At 42.0% G+C, this 23,261-nt stretch overlaps 1 protein-coding gene and 1 long non-coding RNA gene across 8 annotated transcripts in view; both read left to right on the top strand.

The window, feature by feature from the left end:
• The window catches only part of RBPMS (RNA binding protein, mRNA processing factor), a 189,275-nt gene that overhangs the window by 40,841 nt on the left and 125,173 nt on the right, over nucleotides 1-23,261 (top strand). The window lies entirely within an intron of this gene.
• LOC116558377 lies at nucleotides 5,138-5,529 on the top strand. Its single transcript, XR_004271978.1, has 2 exons — nucleotides 5,138-5,268; nucleotides 5,313-5,529. It is a non-coding gene; the product is annotated as an uncharacterized LOC116558377 (long non-coding RNA).

The raw sequence follows: 23,261 nt of genomic DNA, 5'->3' as shown, positions 1-23,261 counted from the left end.
TAGTGGCATGATCTTGGCTCACCGCAACCTCCGCCTCCCGGGTTCAAGTGATTCTCCTGCCTCAGCCTCCCAAGTAACTGGGATTACAGGCATGTGCTACCATGCCTGGCGAATTTTTGTATTTTTAGTAGAGACGGGATTTCTCCATGTTGCCCAGGCTGGTCTCAAACTCCCGAACAGGTGATCTGCTTGCCTTGGGATTACCGGCGTGAGCCACCGTGCCTGGCCGATGGTGATGTTCTCAACCACCACTCTGTGCTGCTTCCCACTGTGCCCAGAGAAGGCCTGAAGGCTTCTCTATTTCCTGAAAAGTTACTTACCGCCCCTTGACTTGTTCTCTGCTTTAAAGACGCAGCTTAGTGTTCAGTGCCGGTGCAAAAAGATGTGAGGATGTTGACAGATGCTGGTCCAATGTTCATGTCCCACCAGGGGGCCAAATTGCCCATCTGTAAATAAGGTTTCTTGTCTTCAGACTCCATGGTGATTATTTTCTTCCTGAGGGGCCAGTCATCCTTTTAATCTTGTGGTAGAAAATTAAGGTGAGTTTCACTGAAGTGTGGTTGCATTTTTAAGGTTTCTTTTAAATATTAGTTTAGAGAAGTTAATTAAGTACCTGGCCTGTGGATCCAGCTTCCTGGTTTTCCTACTGTTTTCACTATTTAGACGAGGGACTTTTCTTAGGAGAGTTAGATTACAAATTGAAGGGTGAATGAATACCTTATCTGCAGATCATGAACATTTGGGGTCCTGAATAGGTAGTAGGCTTGCGTAATAGCACCTGAATAAAGTTAGACAAACATGATTATCTCTGATCTTAAAGGCTTTGAACAGTCTGAGGTTAAAGTGTTTGTCATAGTTTCTAAAAGTCAAGGGAGCGAGCGAGGGAGGGAGTTTACTTTCTCAGTTTTCTTGCAGTGATTTTTTTTTTTTTTTCTTACTGTGTGATAGGGTTTCTCCAGGTGGTAGAGGTTGCTTGGAGGTCTGGCTCCCAGCTTGCTTGAAAGCAGTGATTGTTAATGTTTTGGGAGATCGTTGATCCCTTTGAGAATCTGGTAAAGCCTATATGGGTACCCTCCCCAGAAAACACACACACACACACACACACACACACACACAGTTTTGTTTTTGAGACAGCTCTGTACACACACACACACACACACACACACACACACACACACTGTTTTGTTTTTGAGACGGCTCTGTAGCCTGGGCTGGAGTGCTATGTCTCGATCTCAGCTCACTGCAGCCTCTGCCTCCCAGGACCCAGTTCAAGCAATTCAAGCAATTCTCCTGCCTCAGCCTCCCGCGTAGCTGGGATTACAGGCACATACCACCACGCCCAGCTAATTTTTGTATTTTTAGTAGAGATGGGGTTTCACCATGTTAGCCAGGCTGGTCTTGAACTCCTGACCTCGTGATCCGCCCACCTTGGCCTCCCAAAGTGCTAGGATTACAGGCATGAGCCACTACACCTGGCCACAATGTTTTGTTAATGGTTCTTTAAGGGCCACTCAACTAGGCTTTAGAGTGTATGGCAATTCAACATCAGAACTTGTTTACTGCCCCTCCCCTTCTTTTTTTATTTTTTGAGAAGGAGTCTCGCTTTGTTGCCCAGGCTGGTCTCAAACTCCCGGGGCTCAAATGATTCTCCTCTTTTGACCTCCCAAAGTGCTGGGATTATAGGCATGAGCCACCTCGCCTGCTTGACCTCCCCTTCTGTGTACCGTCCTCAGCCTGGGGTCCTGACTTGAAAATTCAGCTAATAGGTGAATTCAGCTATTGTTCTTACTGTCTTGTTTGTAGCCCAGAATCATTTGCATCTGAAAGAACTCACTACCCACTGCAGCTCCATCAGATGTGATAACTTCAGGAGCTAAGTGTAAAGGCCTGCATTCCTGCTCTTAGCTAACAGGTATTGGTGTAGAAAGGGGTCCAGGTAGCTAGCCTGTCACATCTTTGCAGTGCTGTCCCTTCCCCGTCTCTCCTACTGCCACGCTGAATTCTCCGAGCTCACTCACTTTTATGTACCTTGGCACATCTTGTTCTTTACCTGGGATGCCCTTCCATTCTTCCTCCACCCCAGGAATGCCTGCCAGTCTTTTAGTACCCAGATCAAGTGGAAGCCTTGCTGAACTCCCCTGGCAAACTCTCGCTCTTCCTGTTTCCATGGTAATTTTTCAAGGTCTCTGTTACAGCGTACATTACCATGTTGTAATTATTTTTTATGTGTTTGGCACCTGTAAATCAAGTGCTTGTCATAATCGTCTTTGATTACCCAGCATGGTGTCAGGTGCTAGATAGGTTTGCCATCCAGAGTTGATACAAATGAGTTCTGGGGTTAGAACACAGGATGCAGATTCTGGCTTTGTGACTTCATCTCTTTGTGCCTCTGTTTCCTCAGATGTGGCTTGTGGTGATGGTGCAGTTCTAAGTAAAGTGAAATAGTACCTAGCAACTGGGCCAGGTGCCATGGCTTATGTATGTGATCCCAGCAGTTTGGAAGACTGAGGCAGGAGGATCACATGAAGCCAGAAGTTTGAGACCAGCCTTGGCAACAAAGCAAGACCCCATCTTTTTTTTTTTTTTGAGACAGAGTCTTGTTCTGCCACCAGGCTGGAGTGCAGTGGCACTATGTCTGCTCACTGCAACCCCTGCCTCCCAGGTTCAAGCAGTTCTCCTGCCTCAGCCTCCTGAGTAGCTGGGACTACAGGCATGCATCACCATGCCCAGCTTATTTTTATATTTTTAGTAGAGATGGGATTTCGCCATGTTGGCCAGGATGATCTCGATGTCTTGAACTTGTGGCCTGCCCACCTCGGTTTCCCAAAGTGCTGGGATTACAGGTGTGAGCCACTGCGCTCGGCCATGGATTCCATCTTTACAAAAAAAAATTTTAATTAGCTGAGCATGGTGGTGTGTGCCTGTAGTCTCAGATACTCAGGAGACAGAGGTGAGAGGATCGCTTGAGTCAAGGAGTTGGAGGCTGCAGTAAGTTGTGATCATGCCACTGCACTCCAGCCTGGGCAACAGATCAGGACCTTGTCTCCAAAAAAAAAAAAAGTCAGCAGCTGTTAACTATTGTGATATTTGATCATAACATTAAGCATATTATTGAGTAAATGAGAAACTCTTAAAAATAACCCAGCATAATTGGAGAAAACATTATTTAGATGTACAGAAATTGAGTTAATTCTGCATTCTCCAAGTTTAATCTCAGCGTAGATCAAATAAAGAAATCTAAATTTATAGGGCTCCCGGAGAGGCTTGGTTAGGACCCTCTGTAATCTACTATTCATTTCTTTATATTAAAGTTAACTGTCATCTGTGTGAAGGCCTTAAGCCATTTATTTACAAGTAGATACTGTGGAAATATAAGGCTTTTCTTGGTAAATGTTAGGAAAACTCATGTACACTATTTTTTTTTTTTTTTGAGACAGAGTTGTGCTCTGTTGCCAGGCGCCAGGCTGGAGTGCAGTGGCGCGATCTCGGCTCACTTCAACCCCTGCCTGCTGGGTTCAAGCAATTCTCCTGCCTCAGCCTCCCAAGTAGCTGGGACTACAGGCGCACACCACCACACCCAGCTAATTTTTGCATTTTAGTAGAGACGGGGTTTCACTATGTTGGCCAGGATGGTCTTGATCTCTTGACCTCGTGATCTGCCCACTTTGGCCTCCTAAAGTGCTGGGATTACAGGCATGATTCACTGTGCCCAGCCCATGTACACTATTTTAATATTATGATTTAAATACGTTCAGAAACCTTGTGTTTTTCAAATCCCTTTTCAGAGTAGCCCCAGTAAGCTTTGGAAGTATGTGTGTAGTGGTGTCACCATTTGTAACATGCAAAGCCCATGGGAATCCATGGGAAAGAATCATAGAAGCATCTGCGTCTGCTTCTGCGACACATCAAAGGTGGTGAACAAAAAAGGTGTCACTGAAGGAGCTCTTTTATTTGTAGGCAAGATAGAAATATCCTGCTAAAGTCATAAAATAGAATAATATTTTAGAATTGGAAGGAACTTGGCTAGTCCAGCCCCTCTCACTTTGCAGATGAGGAAACTGAGGTCCAAAAATGTGGAGTGATGTCACGTTGTGCTGGGATGTGGAGAGGGCTGTGTGCTGTGAGTCGTCCCATGGATGATCATGTGGCTGGCTGGGCCTCGAGGGGACCTTGCATTCATTCCCTCTCTATGCAGGAGCCCCTGTCTGTCTTCAAGCACTTGGCTTGCTTCTAGAAAGCTTTCCTGGACTCCCCAGGCAGTATTTCCTTTGTGCATTTTTAACTAAATTTTCCTAAATTAAAAGCAGTGAAATCCAGGCCTCCTGGAAGGGTATTTAGTTTTCCTTTTTAGCAGAACAATTAAGTTAATGACAGTGTTGGAAGCCTCAACTACCCCATCCAGTGATTGATATACATGCCCCCAAAGTTTTGTAGTGAAATATAAAACAGTCTGTAATCTTGATTTTGTAATCAAGGTTTAACCAATTACAGTAGGTCTCAAAAAGTCCTTAGCAATTGAGTTGTTAAGTCACCCACCAAAATCCCTGCCATTGACTCCTTGGAGCCATTTCCTTTCATGTTTTGGCTTCTTGGTGTCTACATAGTTTCTAAGATCAGCAGCTCAATACATTGTGCTATTATCTCCAGGTTTCCATGTCTTACATAGATGTACACTTGCTGTTGTCTCCTTTTTCAAAATGTAGTTCAGTTTGTGACTCTTTAGTTTTTCAAGTGAAAGAAGGAGAATGTTTTAGAAGAAGTTAAATAATTTGAAAATTAGATGCCCATTGATTATGGAAAAATACTTGTGGTTATAGCCATACAGTTATCGAATCTATGCAGAAACTAGGCAAATTTTTAAAACCTGAGATCTGGCCTGGCACAGTGGCTCATGCCTGTAATCCCAACACTTTGGGAAGCTAAAGCAGGCAGATTGCTTGAATCCTGGCGTTTGAGACCAGCCTGAGAACATGGTGAAACCCCATCTCTACAAAAATACAGAAATTAGCGAGGCATGATGGCACACATCCATAGTCCTAGCTACTTGTGATCATGCCACTGCCCTCCATCCTGAGTGACAGAGTGAGACCTTGTCTTAAGTGGATGGATGGACGGATGGATGGATGGACAGATGGACAGATGCACGGATAGACAGACAGACAGACAGACAGGTAGGCAGGCAGGTAGGTAGGAAGGAAGGTAGGCGGGCAGGTAGGTAAGTAGGTAGATGAATAAATTAAAAATCTGAAATTGTATAAGTCCCGATAGGTAGGTAGGTAGGTAGGTAGGTAGATAGATAGATGGATAGACAGACAGATAAAAAATCTGCAATCTTGTAAGTCCCCCTGTTGTCAACAGAGAAGAGAATCATACTACTCTATACCCGTAGCATCTCTGGAGGAGAGCCAAGTTGTACATCTTGGTTCTAGTCTGTACTATGGAACCAAGGTATTTGCTAGCAGACAGTAAAGAGGAGGCTTCATTGTGCATATTCCTACACTGTAATTTTTGGTACGTTTTTCAGATCTTCCTCTTCTTCTTTTTTTTTTTTTTTTTTTGAGACGGAGGTTCTCTCTTGTTTCCCAGGCTGGAGTGCAATGGCGCGATCTCGGCTCACCGCAACCTCCGCCTCCTGGGTTCAGGCAATTCTCCTGCCTCAACCTCCTGAGTAGCTGGGATTACAGGCACGCGCCACCATGCCCAGCTAATGTTTTGTATTTTTAGTAGAGACGGGGTTTCACCATGTTGACCAGGATGGTCTCGATCTCTTGACCTCGTGATCCACCCGCCTCGGCCTCCCAAAGTGCTGGGATTACAGGCTTGAGCCATCGCGCCTGGCCAGATCTTCTAAAGAAAACAAATCTTGTACTGAGTTGTTTAATAACTTTTGATCCATTTCCCAATGTACAGTACAAATATCGAAGGACAAAAATGCAATAATTAAAAAATCACTGCTATTTAAATTCTGTATGAAGAGATAGAGTTTAAGTTCCTAGTAGCTATCTCACTTACTTGTTGGCTGTGATAGAGTAATCATTGTAGCAATCCTTTTATACATGTTTGAGTTACGCATATAGCTTTGAGGTAAAGGTACTAACACCATATTTAGTAGTTTCTCCTAAAGGCCAAAATTATAGCCTCATGTTCATTTACTTAGAAATGGTATTTTAAAAATATCTATGTCTTACAGTGCATTTATTTGAAAAAGATCTATTAAATGCCCATGCATGTGGTAGGCAGTACACAAGTTGCTAAAATTTAAAGACAAATAAAACGAGACCTTCTTATTTGGTGAGGTTGATGAAAAGTGAAGCAGATGATTAAAATGCAGCAGCGTAAGTAATTATTTGTGAGTATAATTTATTTTTAGTGTATAAAGTGGTTTTCAGATGTATGCTTAATAGTCTCAGTCACTTGCATCTCCTTGAATTGAATGGGAGTGGAGGAAGATGGGGGGTTGCAGCGGGTTCACTGGAAGCATGTGTTACTCTACATGTATCAGGGAACACATGGTATATCTGGCAGAGTGTATCCAGGGGGAGAAATAGCATGTTGGTTCTTGATTTTATTGTTTGGCGTAGGGTTGTCACATAGCAAGGGGACAACTCAAATTTCATAGGAAAGATTGCCTGACTTTGCTTTCTCCTGCATCTTTTTTTTTTGCCCCTTCCTTCCCTCCCTCCCTCCCTCCTTCCCTCCCTTCTTCCTTCCCTTTCTCTCTCTCTCCCTCCCTCCCTCCCTCCCTTCCTTCCTCCCTTCCTTTTTCAGATTTTTCAGATTTGCCTAGTTTCTACATAGATGCTTGCTTGCTTGCTTGCTTGAGATGGAATCTCACTCTATTGCCCAGGCTGGAGTACAGTGGCATGGTCCTGGCTCATTGCATCCTCTGCCTCCCAGGTTCAAAGGATTGCCCTGCCTCAGCCTCCTGAGTAGCTGGGACTATAGGCGCGCACCACAACACCTGACTAATTTTTTGCATTTTTAGGTAGAAATGAGATTTTGCTGTGCTAGCCAGGTTGATCTCAAACTCCTGAGCTCAGGCACTCCACCCACGTCAGCCTCCCAAAGTGCTGGGATTATAGGCATGAGCCACCACGCCCAGCCTCTTTTGTTTTTTTGGTATGGAGTCTCGCTCTGTCACCCAGGCTGGAGTAGTACAGTGGTGCAATCTCGGCTCACTGCAACCTCTGCCTCCTAGGTTCACGCAATTCTCCTGAATTTCTAGAGTTGCTGGGACTACAGGTATGCACTACCACGCTGGGCTAATTGTTCTATTTTTAGTAGCGACGGGGTTTCTCCATGTTGGCCAGGCTGTTCTCAAACTCCAGACATCAGGTGATCCACCCGCTGCGTCCTCCCAAAGTGTTGGGATGACAGGTGTGAGCCACTGCGCCTGGCCGTTACTTTCAATAATAGTACTTATCAGTATATTTATTACTGATTATACAAGTCTGGTATGTCAAGTAAAAGTTTAAAATATGTGGACTTGGCATTGTGTCTCACACCTGTCATCCCAGAACTTTGGGAGGCCAAGGTGGGAGGATTGCTTGAGCCTAAGAGTTGGAGACCAGTCTGGGCAACCTAGGGAGACCCTGTCTCTACAAAAACATTAAAAAAAAAAAAAAAGTTAGCTAGGCATGATGGCATGTGTCTGAGATCCCAGCCGCTTGGGAAGCTGAGATGGGAGGATCTCTTGAGCACAGGAGATCAAGGCTGCAGTGAGCCATGATCACACCGCTGCACTCCAGCCTGAGCCACGAAAGTGAGACTCTGTCTCAAAAAAGAATCAAAACCAAATTTTAATTTGATGTTCAAAAGACTTTTTTCTTTTGAACCAGTCTCTTGTTAACAAAGTTTGAAGTGATCCCACAGTTGTTTAAATAAACTGATTCTCCCACCATAAAGTAACTATTTTCCATCCCATTGTCTGATGAGGTGGTCTGAGTCGTTGATCAGATGGAAGACTGCAGACAAGTTAGCTCTGTATCTCAGTTACATATGTTTTTGACCCTTTTTTTTTTTTTTTTAGTTACTTTTTTTTTTTGAGAGGGAGTCTCACTCTCTCGCCAGGCTATAGTGCAATGGCGCAGTCTCGGCTCACTGTAACCTCCACCTCCTGGGTTCAAGCGATTCTCCTGCCTCAGCCTCCCAAGTAGCTGGGACTACAGGTGCATGCCACCACATCCAGCTCATTTTTGTATATTTAGTAGAGATGGGGTTTCACTATGTTGTCCAGGATGGTCTCGATGTCTTGACCTCGGGATCCTTCTGCTTTGGCCTTCCAAAAACGCTGGGATTACAGGCATTTGCTACTGCGCCGGCCCCATATTTTTTACTCTTAAGCAAGAAATCTTCACAGGTCCTCCTGTAATCTGGTGCTGACCTAGAACCATGACCACAGAGGTGCCCATGAGTTCTTTCTGTGTCCCTTGAGGATGTTAGTACCAAAGGCTACTTAAATCCTTCCTGGAGGGGAATGATTTCATCTTTCGGGAATTATTGTTTTAATTTGTGTCATTTACCTGTTTTGCTTTCCTATCACAACTAACTCCATGAAAGTAGTTATATTGAAAAAAGATGCTTATATTAAAATCAGATAGGCTTCATTAATAAAATGTAGTGTGCAGGTTTCTATGACTAATAAATAGTTTAAAGCCAGGGTTATAGCTGGTGTAATGAAACCAAATAAAGTTTCTGACTCATTCGTAACTTTGCAATAGTTTAAATTTATTTTTTGTTATTATTCACCACTCTGTTCTTGTTAGAACAAGGCAGGGAATAATAAATAAATAATCAAATGGAAAAAAAATGATTCCACATTATTTTCTGTTTGCCTAAATTACAACATAAGGAAGCAACAGAAGAAAGATCCCTTTTGCTTCAACATTCCGTTGACCCAAGAAAAATCACACAAGGTCTGGAAGCAACTTTTATTTGGAGAACTAGTCTTGAATACGTTCAACTGAAAGTCAGTGCAAGCTTTTGCTCCTCTAAAATGATGTCTTTTGCCTAAGAATAGATCCTTCTTTCAGTCTAAAATCCAGATAAGCTGTCTTACACTGATCCAAATAGCCAGCGGCCTCATTCCCCCCAAACTTGACTAACAACACAGCAATATAATTTTACCGTTTAAAACTTGGCTGACCCAAACATGAACTTTCAAAGAAAACAAGAGCCATTACGAAAAGAGATTCCATTTCTTTCTGGGCCCTAAGTTAAGATGACTTTCCAGAACTTTGAGAAAACTTATTCTTCCAGTGGACACTTAATTGTGTAACAAAATAAACATTTACAAGGGAGGCAACATATAACATTCCCTATGTGTAGATTTTTCAAATGTCTTTTTTTCAGGGGTGGATTTTCTTTCTAGGGTTTTCATAGGTAATTTAATTTACAAGGTTCTACCTAAAGTTGTATCATGATCAAGGATCGCTTGAGCCCATAAGTTTAAGACCAGGTTAGGTTGGGCACCATGGCGAATCCCCATCTGTACTAACACTGCAAAAAGTTAGCTGGGTGTGGTGGTGCATGCCTGTGGTCCCAGCTACTCTGAAGGCTGAGGTGGGAGGATCTCTTGAGCCCATGAGACAGAGGTTGCAGTAAGCTGTGTTCACGACTATAGCACTTCAGCCTGGATGACAGAGCGAGATCCTGCCTCAAAAAAGAGGGTGAATTCTACCTACCTGGCAGGGTCATTGGGATAATTGCATGAACATGGGATCTAATTCACCACCCAGTACATAGTAGGAATTCATGAAATTGTAGTTGCTCTTCTTATAATTATTAATTTGACCTGGAACTTCCATGTCCTGATTCTTAGTTCTTGCATGATTATACACATATGTTATCTAATTGCTGATTTTCAAATATTAACTATTTCAACAATTAAATGGCTGAACAGTCATTAATTTCAGGTGGTCCTAAACCCAAAGCAGTGAATTTTATGAGGTGGATAAGCCTACATTTCATTGCAGTTTAAAAAGAAAAAGTGAAAAGTTAGAGTCCTAGGTCATAAGTGACTTTATCCTTCCAAGCTATAAAATGAAGGAGCTGCACTAGATAGTCTCTAAGGAAACTTCAAACTCTGAAATTCAGTGATTGATATTAGGCCCTATATCAATCTGTGCATCTTTTAATTTCTACAGCTTCTAAGAAATGAGTATCATAGGTTGTGACGTGAGAGTGGGTGTAGGGAAGTTATTATCAGTGGTCTTTTGTGAGCAAGATGAAAACAAGAACAAAAGAAAAAAGAACAGCAAGCCCGGCACAGTGGCTCACACCCCACACCTTTAATCCCAGCACTTTGGGAGGCCAAGGCAGACCGATCACTTGAGGTCAGGAGTTTGAGACCAGCCTGACCAAAGGGGGGAAACCTCGTCTCCACTCAAAATACAAAGATTAGCTGGGTATGGTGGTGGGCTCTTGTAATCTCAGCTATACGGGAGGCTGAGGCAGGAGAGTCACTTGAGCTGAGGAGGCTGCAGGAAGCGGAGATGGCACCCCACTGCACTCCAGCCTGGGAGACAGAGTGAGACTCTGCCTCAAAAAAAAAAAAAAAAAAAAAAAAGGCAACAAAAAGAAGTCAGTCCAGATTTGCAGAAATAACAGGAGTTACTCCCACACAACATACATACATATTTAGTTCTCAAGTATAGTTTTCTCTATCAACAAAGATTTTATGGAATTCCGTTTAACCAGCAACTAAGGGTTTTGTGGGACAAAGAAAGGAAGACATCAGTGTCCCCAAGGAATTTATGATCTGTGCTCAGCAGAAAGATACAAAACAGAAGGGTTCTAAAACATGTTTCCGAAGGATGGACCTCCAAAGAAGACATCCATCCATCTATCCGATCCAAATGCTTACAGATTAAGCATCCCTCATCTGAAAGTCTGAAATTGTCCCAAACCTGAAACTTTGAGCACTGATATGATGCTTCACATCTCACCCTATGTGTCAGTCAAACACAGTGAAAACTTCACAGGCAAAACACAGTCAAAACTTTGTTTGATGAACACAATTATTTAAAATATTGTATAAAATTACCTTCAGGCTACATGTATGAGGTGTATGTATAACATAAGTGAATTTGATGTTTAGACTTGGGTCCCATCTGCAAGGTATCTCATTATGTATATGCAAATCTTCCAAAATCTGAAATTGAAAACACTTCTGGTCCCGAGCATTTAGATAAGGGATGCTCAGCCTACACTAACTACTTGTGGAGGTGCTTAGCTATAACAGGTACGCTCTGGAGGCTTCTTGGGACTTGTTGCCCTTTGATTTGGTTATTTCGCTTTCATAAATCACAGATCTGTATAATCTAATGGCACCAGTATTTTATGATATATGACATTATAGGTTCAAAACCTTTTGCTACAATTCTTTTTTTTTTTTTTTTTTGAGATGGAGTCTCGCTCTGTTGCCCAGGCTGGAGTGCATTGGTGGATCTAGGCTCACTACAACCTCTGCCTCCCGAGTTTAAGTGATTCTCCTGCCTCAGCCTCCTGAGTGTCTGGGACTACAGGCTCCTGCCACCACACCTGGCTAATTTTTGTGTTTCAGGGTTTCACCATGTTGGCCAGGCTGGTCTCAAACTCCTAACCTTGTGATCTGCCCACCTCGGCCTCCCAAAGTCTTGGCATTATAGGCGTGAGCCATTGCACCTGGCCGCCTTTTGCTACAACTTTAAGATTCCATTCATATCAATAATCCTGTAGGTCAGAGGACACAGTGTTGGTGATATACACAGATAACTAACTTTTGGGAGCTTAGAGAAGAGAGACAGCAGCTGATGGGAATGTGCACACAAGCCTTTGTGAGGGTGGATGGGTCAAAGGAATGATGAGTTAGGGAAGACTCCACATCAAGAATACTCTTGAAGAGTCTTCAAAGATAAATCAGCGACTGGAAGGAAAAGAAACAACCTTTGGTTAGATTATTATTATTATTTTTTAACAGATGGGTTCTTGGCTTTGTCACCCAGCCTAGAGTGCAGTGGTGTGATCATAGCTCACTACAGCCTCCAGACTTGTGGCCTCAGGTGATCCTCCTGATTTGGCCTCCCAAAGTGCTGGGATTACAGTTGTGAGCCACTGTGCCTGGCCTGGTTAGATTATTTAAATCAGCAGTATATTGACCTGAAATACAAAGAATTGGGGAGAATATGGGTAAGTACAGGGAGAAAACAACAATTTTTGACTCTTTTTAGTCCTCATGTGGAATTCAGTCATTTCCAATAATTAGCTCCTTTTTCTTTTGAAGATAACGGTGGTCTCTGAGAAAACTCAGAGTAACTATACCAGTCTCCTTCTCTAATCAGGTCTTTTTTTCACTTTCCTTAACCTCTAAACATTTCCTGATACCAGGAGACTTTTATTGCGCCAAGCTGGCCCATTTTACTATGGACAGTTCCGATGGTTGCATACTCCTAGGATCTTCTGTGACTTCATGCTTGGTACGATTTCTACCTTTAGATGACTACCATAATTAACTTACTTCTCTAAATGTATTTGAAAGTGGCTGTCCAATTTCTTTTGAGCCTTGCTTTTTTCTCCTTTAGGCTAACCATCTCTACTTCCCTCCACCACTTTCATATGTCATAGTTTCCAGTTCCTTTACTAGTCTGATTGCTTTTCTCTGGATCTCCAACTTTACCCTGCCAGTCTTGAGATGGGATCTTGTGCTCTGAGCATAGCTGTTCTATGCGAGAACTATCATGTTCCTCTATCTAACACTAATATCACTTAGGACTGTAATAGTTTTCTCAACCCACATCACCTTGTTTCCCTGCTTCTCCAAGGCGGTGTGCCTGAGCCTGCTCCTTGCATTCATTCTTCCATGCAGTTGTGGTTTGCTTGTGTTTTTGTTTTAAAAAGAATTTGTTGTGTCGAATTTATAGAGTTGGATTTTGTTCTAAAAGAGGTCCTTGCTCATGGGCACGTAATAAATATTTCATGACGGTAACTGAGTAAGTATTGAACCTTTACATGTTTACACTCCCTTGTCATGATATATGTAGCATTTTGACCTAGATTTGTCGGGATTATAAGTCAGAACGTTAACATTGATCTTGTCAGAGTCTTATCTAAAGTTATTTGGAAATATAACTTTACTTCAGAATAGTTTTGTATTGAGCTCTTTGAAGGCTTTTTAAAAAACGATGTTACTGGCTGGGCGTGGAGGCTTATACCTGTACTCCCAGCACTTTGGGAGGTCAAGATGAGAGGATCATTTGAGGTCAGGAGTTCAAGACCAGCCTAGCCAATATGGTGATACCCCCATCTCTACTAAAAATGAAAAACTTAGTGGGGCTTGATGGCACATGCCTGTAGTCCCAGTTACTCAGGAGGCTGAGGCAGGAGAATTGCTTGAACCCGGGAGGTGGAGGTTGCAGTGGGCCAAGATTGCACTACTGCACTCCAGCCTGGGTGACAGAATGAGACTCCATCTCAAAAAAAAAAAAAGTTATTTTCACTTAGGAAATTAGTTATCTGTTTGGCAAGTTAATCTTAGAGCACAATTATAGCTATTTATTACTTATTATTTATTCCTATCTTCCTTTTCCATCTGATAAGTAAAGTAAGCTAATCAGCAGGGTTCTCTACAGCCAGTGCTCGACTTACGACCACGATTGGCTCCGACAGACCGGTCGCAACACAATTTGGTCGTAAGTTGAGTAGGCTATATGTACAGTACTGTGAAATGATGTCATAAAAATCTTTGTCATATTTTATCATAATTTTCTTTCATTATTGTTATATATCATAATTTTCTTTGTTCATTTTATGCCATTTGTATCATCTCTACACCATTTTGTTTCTTATTTTTACATTCGTCAGGTTTAAGTAAAACACTGCATTACCAGTACAACTGGTTTAATATTTGCAAAACATACAAAATTACAAAATACAGGTGCATACAAAAATACAAAATACAGGTGTAAAAAATACCATAGGAAACATTTTCCCAATTGCAAAACATATCAAAATATATAAACATGTACGAAACATTTTATTGGCCGCTGGTGCCTGGCTGCGGATCATTGATGTCGTCATCTGAGGCAGCCGTTTGGGTTACCGGAGTTGGTTTTTTCATAAACGTGGTGAGCTTTGTCTGAATTGTATGTTTCTTTTTTTCTTCATAAATTTCACGATACGGACGAAACACATCGTGCGCCATCCGTTCAATCCTTGCAAATCGTTTGATGTTTGGGTCCATTGCTTCAAAATGTATAAGAAGTTTATTCAGTAAAGATAAACCGTCTGATAATCCCTTAGTGTGAACTTTCTTTCTGGCTCCTCCTCCTCTTTCTCTGCTTCTCTTCTTTCTTCTTCCACCACTCTTTCTTCTTCCACCACTCTTTCTTCTTCCAGTTGGATTAGCTCTTCATTTGTAAGTTCTCCGGATTCTTTGTCTAGCAACTCTTCGACATCTTCCATTTCACACTCCTAAGAAAGGTCTTTAGCGAGTTTTACTATTTTTTCCCCCGAATCGTTTCAAGTTCATGTTCACTGTCAAATCCGTCAAAATCATTAACATAGCGCTTAACACAATTTTTCCAGATGCCATTCATGCACTTTGTCATCACAGCCTCCCAGGCGGTAGCGATATTCTTGATACACATCAAAATGTTGTAGTGTTTCCAAAAATCTACAGCGGAGCAGTCGTGGCTAGCGATTGTGGTCGTAAAGTCGAATGGTCGTAAGTTGTATAGGTCATAAGTCGATCAATACCTGTAAATAATATAGTCTCATGCCTGTAATCCCAACACTTTGGGAGGTGAAGGCATGAGGATCACTTGTAGCCAGGAGATCGAGACAAGCCTGGGCAACAGAGTGAGCCAATTGCTTGTCTTGGCCTTTTTCTTTCCATGTTTTAGGATGTTCATAACTTTATCAGGTACAGAGTATATAACCAAGTGAAATTTTCTCTTCTGTCCTCCCTGTACAATGAAGGAGACTGACAGTAAGTATAACCAGGAAGTGTTGATGTGGTCATTACTGCAAGGAGGGAGGAAAAATAGCAGCCAAAAATGCCATTTATGTGAAACTTCTAAGTGACTTGATTGAGGAAACACTTGCTCAAGCAAAGGCTTAACTGACTACCTCTATACTGAGGAATATGAGAATTACCACATGGACTTCTGCACTGGAATTAAATTATTTGTGTGATCACTGTCTTTAGCTCTTATTCTAACACACTGGGGCAGAATGAGAGAGGCATTAGAAATGATGATAACTATATTATTCTACCTTAATGTTTTTCTTTGTCTTTGCAGTAATATTATTAGGTAGGCTTGATGTTCCATGATTGTTGTCATCAAGTTTGTGTGGTATCTATAGATAGAAAGATGCGATCTTATTTTTATTTATGTATTTATTTATTTATTTGAGATAGTCTTTCTATGTCACCCCAGGCTGGAATGCAGTGGTGCAATCTCAGCTCACTGTAACAGCCACCTCTCAAGTTCAGGTTACTCTCATTTCTCAGCCTCCTGAGTAGTTGGGGACTACAGGCACGTGCCACCACACCTGGCTGATTTTTGTATTTTTAGAAATAGAGACGGGGTTTCACCATGCTGGCCAGGCTGGTCTCGAACTTCGGACCTCATGTGATCCACCTGCTTCGGCCTCCCAAGATACTGGGATTACAAGAAGATGTGATCTTATTTTAAATGTTTTGTTTGCTGAGGGGGAGTATCTGAATTTACTTTTAAGTGTCAAAAATACTCTGATACTGTAGTACTAGTTGTTATTTTGTTCTTATTTCAAACTAAGTTAACAGCTGTAGTCAGTCATGTGCTCAGGAAATAATGTTTGGAGATAAACTGTGTGTGTGTGTGTGTGTGTGTGTGTGCGCGCGCGTGTGTGCGCGCGCGCACGCTCTCAGTTCATTTCATGGTATCATTTAAAAGCAAACCTCTTTAATCAAAGCCAAAAGGAAAGGATGTGTTTTCTTTCTTCCATGTTTCTTGGCAGATCTTACAGGTGAGTGGGAAGTCATGAATGGGCAATTTCCAAGAATTATAAAAGTAATTTTGTTAGTTCATAAAACAAAATCCTTTCCTTTGATTCATGATTTACAAGGAAACCCATAGCGTAGCACCTACGAGAAACTTAATAAATAGGCTGACTTTGCAATGAGGGTCTCAAAAAAGGAATGTCAAGAAAATCTTTTGACATTGTGATGATATATTCTTCTAAAAGTTAGGAGGAAAAAGTTCTTTCTTAGAGTTTGGTTCCCCACTCCACCCCCCGCTTGCTTCCTCATGCTAATTTCATTAAAAAAATTTTTTTATTGTTTGTTTTTCCCTATTGGTTTTGTTTTTGTTTTGAAAAAGCGTCTCCCTCTGTTGCCCAGGCTGGAGTGCAGTGGCACCATCACCACTCTCTGCAGCCTTGACCTCCTGGGCTCAGACATTCCTCCTACCTTAATAGTAGGTGTGACCTAATAGTAGGTCTTGAGTAGGTGTGACTACAGATACGTAGCACTTTGTTCAGCTAATTTTTGTACTTTTTGTAGAGAGGGGGTTTCACCCTGTTGCCCAGGCTGTGCTTGATTTTTATAATTAAAAAAAATTCAAGCCAGGTGCAGTGGCTTATGCCTGTAATCCCGGCACTTTGGGAGGCTAAGGCAGGATTATTTGAGGCCAGGAGTTCAAGACCAGACTGAAGAACACAGTGAGACCTTGTTTCTACAATCAGTCAGTCAGTCAGTCATTTCATCAGTCAGTTGTAGTAAAGAACATAGAACAGAAGTTAACCATCCTAACCATTTATTTTTTAGAGATGAGACCTCACTCTGTCACTGAGGCAGGCCTCAAGCAGTCCTCCTTCCCAAAATGCTAGGATTACAGGTGTGAGCCACTGTGCCGAACCCTAGCCTTTTTTAAGTGTACAGTTCAGTAGTGTTGAGTGTATTCACATTGTTGTGCAACAGCTATCCACAACTTTGACATCTTGCAAAACAGAAACTCTATAGCCATTAAACAACGGTTCACTGTCCCCACATCCACCCCACCTCTAGCCCCTTGGCAACCAGGATTCTACTCCCTTTTTCTATGGATTTGACTGTTTAGATACATCATATAAGTAGAATCATTCAGTATTTGTCTGTTACTGGCTTTAAGTCAACCTAATGTCCTCAGAATTCATCCAGGCTGTAGCATGTGCCAGAATTTCCTTCCTTTTTAAGGCTTCCATCGTATTTTTCCATCCATATGTCAAATGGACTTTTGGGTTACTTCCACCACCTGGCTATTGTGAATAATGCTGCAGTGAGCATGGGTGTGCAGATATCTCTTTGAGATAATTCTTTAGTTCTCACTGGGTCTGCTACTACTGGTAATTGTTTTTTATTTTTTGAGGTTCCCCATAGCAACTTGCATTCCCACCAACAGTGCATAAAGCTTCCAATTTTTCCCACATCTTTACCAACACTTATTTTTTTTTTTAAACTTTTTTTTTTAAGAGATGATAGGTTCTCACTGTCTCACCCAGGGTGGAGTGCAGTGCCATGATCATAGGTCACTGTAGCCTCAAACTCTTGGGCTCAGGGATCATCCTGCTTTGGCCTACCAAAGTAGCTGACTAGCTAGGACAACAGTCACACATCACCACCACTGGCTAGTTTATATTTTTGTTTGGCTTTTACTTTTTGTAGAGATAGGCTCTTGCTATGATGCCCAGGCTAGTGAAGCAATCTTCCTGCCTCAGCCTCTCAAAGGGCTAGAACTATAGGAGTGAGCTACCCTGCCTGGCCTGTTTTGTTTTTTGATAGTGGCCATAATTGTTAATTTTTAACATCAACCATAATGATCAAATAACTTTGATTGCCAGGGGATGCACAAATGTGAGATTTGTGTACCGTCTACAAAGCAGGAGTTAAAATTTTTTTTTCTCACTTGCTCCTAAATACTGTTTTGGGGTTTTTAAACTTATAATGGGGCTAGTGCAGTGTATCATTGTTTCTTCTGATTTTCAGCACAGTCTGTGTGGGAATTTTTAACCTTCATAGAAAAAGCAATGGAACATCATGGTAGCTAAAACTGCAAATCTCAAACTTGGCAGAATTATTAGAAAAAAGTAAAGTTCAGTAGAACAGATTGTGAGGAAAGCATTATTCATGTCATAAGAGTTTACAAATAACAGGTGTACAATGCACTGGGATGTTTCTTGCCCATTAATGGAAACACTCTGGAGACTGTACAGTCAAGAAGATGGATAAGGTGGTAAATCCCTTCCGCTGTCTCCAGTGATTCATTTTTTTTCTCTCATACTGCCTAACTTCCTCTGTTACAGACACTGGGTAGTATCAACATGTTTCCTTACTGTTCAATCTGAAAGATAAACCCTCCAAAAAATTAAAAAGAGAAAAAGTAATGTTGTATCTGCCATCAATATTTTTTATTTGTGGATTCTCTTAATACCATATGAGAAATGACTTTATAATTTATTTTTTTGAGATGGAGTCTCGCCCTGTTACCTATGCTGGAGTGAGGTTGCGCGATCTCAGGTCACTGCAAACCCCGCCTCCCGGGTTCAAGCGATTCTCCTGTCTCAGCCTCCCGAGTAGGTGGGACTGCAGTCACGTGCCACCACGCCTGGCTAATTTTTTGTATCTTTAGTAGAGACGGGGTTCCACCGTGTTAGCCAGGATGGTCTCGATCTCCTAACCTTGCAATCTGCCCACCTCGGCCTCCGCAAGTGCTGGGATTACAGGCGTGAGCCACTGCGCCCAGCCTATTTTTTATTTTTTTGTTGTTTCTTTTTGTATAGAGAGTCTTGCTAGCTTGCCCAGTTTGGTCTGGAACCCCTGGGCTCAAGCGATCCTTCCGCCTCTGCCTCCCTCAATGTTAGGATTACAAGTGCGAGCCACCGCGTCCGGCAGAAGTAATTTTATAATCTGACGCCTCTATACTATTAATTATATATTATTAGAGAATCCGGTAAACTTCGATAGAAGGACATGGGAAATGTCTGACCTAAGAGCGCGTGGCTGCTGAGTAAACGATTCTAAACAGTATTTCTTGGCCCTTGCCTATGCTAGATGTTCCCTTTGGTGATACAGGCAAAATTAAGCCAAAATATGAAATAAAACATTTAGACATCTTTACACTCCATTTTCTCCTTCCCTGCCTCTCCAGGTTTCCATCGCTTTTCACCTTGGCCCTTAGTTTTGTTGCACTGGTCGCATCCCGGAGCCTCGCAGGTTTTTCTCAGCTCATTCCCACTCTTTTCACCCTCACCGTGGCAGCTCCAGAATGCGGGTTTCTGGTGTGTTATCTTCTGTTTCTGTGCACCTTCGCTGCCAGTCACTGCCTTTCCATTTTAATTGCATTCTCCCACCCCCGCAGTCTTCCTGGAATGCTTCCTGTTTTGCTCATCCCGGGGTCCGCATTTCCTCTTCCGCTTTCATCTGGCTGAGCCCGGCTGCAGCTGAGTCCTAGGCGGTTGCAGCTGAGTCCTAGGCGGTTGCAGCTGAGTCCTAGGCATGGGGAAGGGGGGTGGGGGAAGCTGAGTCAGGTGCACGGCTGCACTTCCGGTCGCGCGGCCCACGCCGGCCGCCATTATAATGTAGGGCCAGGCGAGTAGTCTGGGCCCAAACCTGCTGTCGGAAGAGCGAGGGCACCGAGAACCACCCTACCTGTAAGAGATCTGTTAAACTTCCTCAGATGGGATGGGGAAAGGTCAGAGGGTGACATTTCGGGGGACCAATGCCTGAACTGGGGCTTCCAGGGAAAGGGTAGAGAAAGACATGGCGAAAAACTCTCCCTCCTGGGGCTGTGACTCCTTCCATTGCTTACGTTTACTCATCGTAACTTTTTAAAAATAACTGTGGAATTAATAGTAATTCCCCTGAACCTACCCTGTGTTGATGGAACAATGCCAAAAAGTACGTGCTTAAGTATTCTCGTCCACAGCATTGCCAGTGGCTCCTCGGTACGGAAAGCAAGTGTGACAGAGTCACCTCAATCCCCGCAGCTTCTCCCAAACCCGAATCTGGAATATGCTGCGTGAATATTGCCTTTTTATAAAATACTGGAATCCGTTTTCTCAAAGTCTGTATTCTCCTAAAGTGTAATACTTAATATTTTTTTTCTGAAGTCTTATTTTAAATAGTTTTTTAAATGGTGCCCTGCACTAATGTTTTTGGTAATTATGGCTAAAAAAAATTTAAAATCTTTAATCTGCATGATGTAAAAAGAACCTGAATCTGTAATATGCTGCATGGATATTGCCTTTGTAAAAAATATTGGAATCCGTTTGCCCAAAGTCCGTATTCTCCTAAACTGTAATATTTAATATTTTTCCTCTGCAATCTATTTTAAATAATTTTTTAAATGGTGCCCTGCACTAATGTTTTTAGTAATTACGGCTAAAAAAAAATTAAAAATCTTTAATCTGCATGATGTAGGATAAAAAGCTGTGTAGAATAGTGGTTAAGAGCCCAGGCCTTTAACTGCCTGAGTTCAAATCAAGCTCTAACACCAGCTGTTTTGATTTTGGACATGTTCCTTAACCCTCAGTTTCCTTATTTGCAAAATAGTTCCTATCTTATAGGGTTGTGGTAAGGATAATTGGGTAAATACAGGTTTACAGTTGCTTATCTGAAATCCTTGGGGCCGGATGTGCATAAAAATCTTTCAGATTTTATATTGATTGATAATTGACTGAGGCAGTCTCTTTCTGTGGCCTAGGCTGGAATGCAGTTAGCTCACCGCAACCACCACCTCTCAAGTTCAAGCAATTCTCTGGCCTCAGCCTCCTTAGTAGCTGGGACTACAGAGGCGAACCACTATGCCCAGCTAATTTTATTGTTTTTGGCAGAGATAGGGTTTCGCCATGTTGGCCAGGCTGGTCTGAACTCCTGGCCTCAAGTGATTGTCCCACCTTGGCCTCCCAAAGTGCTGGGATTACAGGTGTGAGCAGCCACCCTGCCTGGCCTCTTTCAGATTGTAAAAAATAACATAGTACATAACCTATCCGTAACATAATACAGTGAGGTCTTATTAAGCACAGGGTAATTAAGCACATTAATATTTTTGCAATGAAACATGAATAATACACTAAGTGTGTTAAATTAAAACTATAAATGGTTTAACATCACTTCATATCAGGTTTTGCCACACAGTGAGTTTGCACTGCCCTCCTCCCAGACTCACCGCTGTAGGCTTTTAGAGCATTTAGATTTTGGAATTGTGGATTAGAGGTTGTGGAGTTGTATGTAAACCATTTGAACAGGGCCTGGCATATAGTAAGCACCCTATAAATGTTATGTGCAAAACTGAATTCTTCCTATACTTTATGACTAGTTTGTCATTATTTAAAAGAGTAGTTTAAATCATAGTGCTTTAAAGTGGATGTAGTATAGGCCTACGTAACTAACTATTTGTGTGTATTTTTTGCATATTACTCCCTCATTTGGGTTTCAGGTCTATTTTTCCCATGGTAAAAGAACAAGAAAAAACAAGGCAGAGCAGAAAAGTTCCATGTTCCTTCTCACTCCTGCTTGCCTAGCCAAAACAATTGAACAGTTTAAGATATCTATTTCAAAGATTTCAAATAAATTCTAAAGTGCTTTCTTTTGTTGTGACTTGTGACTTCAGCCTTAATTTGCCACTCTGTGCATCTAAATCTTTTGATCTGCTTTGCTGCCAATGGATTATTTCCAGAACATGATGGTGTAGACATTCTTACATTTTAGGCAATTTAAATGCTTCAATTTAAAGATTTTTTTCTTACCCAAAAGAGGTGGCTTCTGAGTTTAGGACTGTGGGATTGATGTTTTATGTCAGTTCATGGCTGTATTATGACATTTGGCCTGAAAAGTCTAGTGATCTGGTACATTTTATCCTGTGAGCCATTAATATATATTGAAAATATACTGCAATTCTTACAGTGAAAAATTAGACCCATTTCTTCCTCTTTCTACCTAATATACGTATTTACCCAGTCTAAACCTGTTCAAGAAGGGCAATGTGGGAATGCCTGAAAGAATAATAGACGCTTTTCAAAAGATAAACCAGAACTGGAAGCAGAAACTCTGAAGGACAAAGTTAAAATCTAAAGGGAAATCTTAAGATCCTTGCGTAAGATAGATTGACAAAAGTAACTGTCATACAGAGCTACTTAGATAATTCAGAAGAATAACATCTTCAGATTATTTTATTGGCTGATACCTGAAGAACTACAAATTCCACTTTTATACATAAATTAGTAGCCTATTTCTTTAAAAATTTTTCTGCAGAATGAAAGCCGACAATGGAGTTCAATATTTTCCTTCTCCTTGCCATTTCTTCATCAGTTATCTTTATTATACACACACACACACACACACACACACACACACACACACACACACACACAGAGATAGATATACACACAGATATATACATATATGTATTTTCCTGAACTAAAGTCTTCTGTGGCCCAGGCTGGAGTGCAGTGGTGCGATCGTAGCTCACTGCAGCCTCTACCACCCATGCTCCGGCGAGCCTACCACCGTATCCTCCCAAGTAGCGTGGAAAGTAGTTACATTTATCAGACTTACCTACCTTCCTTCCTTCCTTTCTTCCTTCTTTCCTCCCTTCCTCCCCTCCCTCCTTCCTCCCCTCCCCTTCCCCTTCCCCTTCCCCTTCTCCTTCCCCTTCCTTCCTTCCTTCCCTCCTTCCCTCCCTCCTTCCTTTCTCTTCTCTTCCTTCTCTTCTCTCTCTTCTCTTTTCTCTTTTCTTTTCTTCTTTTCTTGACAGGGCCTTGCTTCGTAGCCTAGGCTGGAGTGCAGTGGCATGATCCTAGCCCTCTCTAGTCTCAAGCTCCTGGGCTCAAGTGATTTACCCACCTCAGTCTCCCAAGTAGCTGGGACTATAGGCATATGCCACCACACCTGGCTGGTTTTTGTTTTTTGTTTTTTGCATGAGGGCAGATAATGGGGTAGAGATGGGGCTTCAATATATTGTCCAAGCTGACTTTCTGTTTTGATTCTCTGCCATCTTCAAAGGTAGCTGCCATCTTATGATTTAAGATGAATGAGATCTAAGATGAGCGTGCTCCAGTTCTCACAGTCATCTTCTAGGCAATGAGAAAGCAGGAAGAAAAGCCCTCTTTATTTTATTTTTGATCTTGTTGCATACCAAGAAATGCTCTTTTAAAGGCACAACCTAGAAGTTGCAAGCATCACTTCTATCCACACCATAGGCCAGAATTTACTAATATGGTTTGAGTATCCAAAGTAATGCTCCAGAATCTGAAACTTTTTGACT

This window comes from Sapajus apella, unplaced genomic scaffold, assembly GCF_009761245.1.
Source record: "Sapajus apella isolate SASKATOON/1434 unplaced genomic scaffold, GSC_monkey_1.0 scaffold21, whole genome shotgun sequence".
NCBI lineage: Eukaryota > Metazoa > Chordata > Mammalia > Primates > Cebidae > Sapajus > Sapajus apella.
Note: the sequence above shows the minus strand (reverse complement) of the source record. Positions and strands in the feature narration are given on the sequence as shown.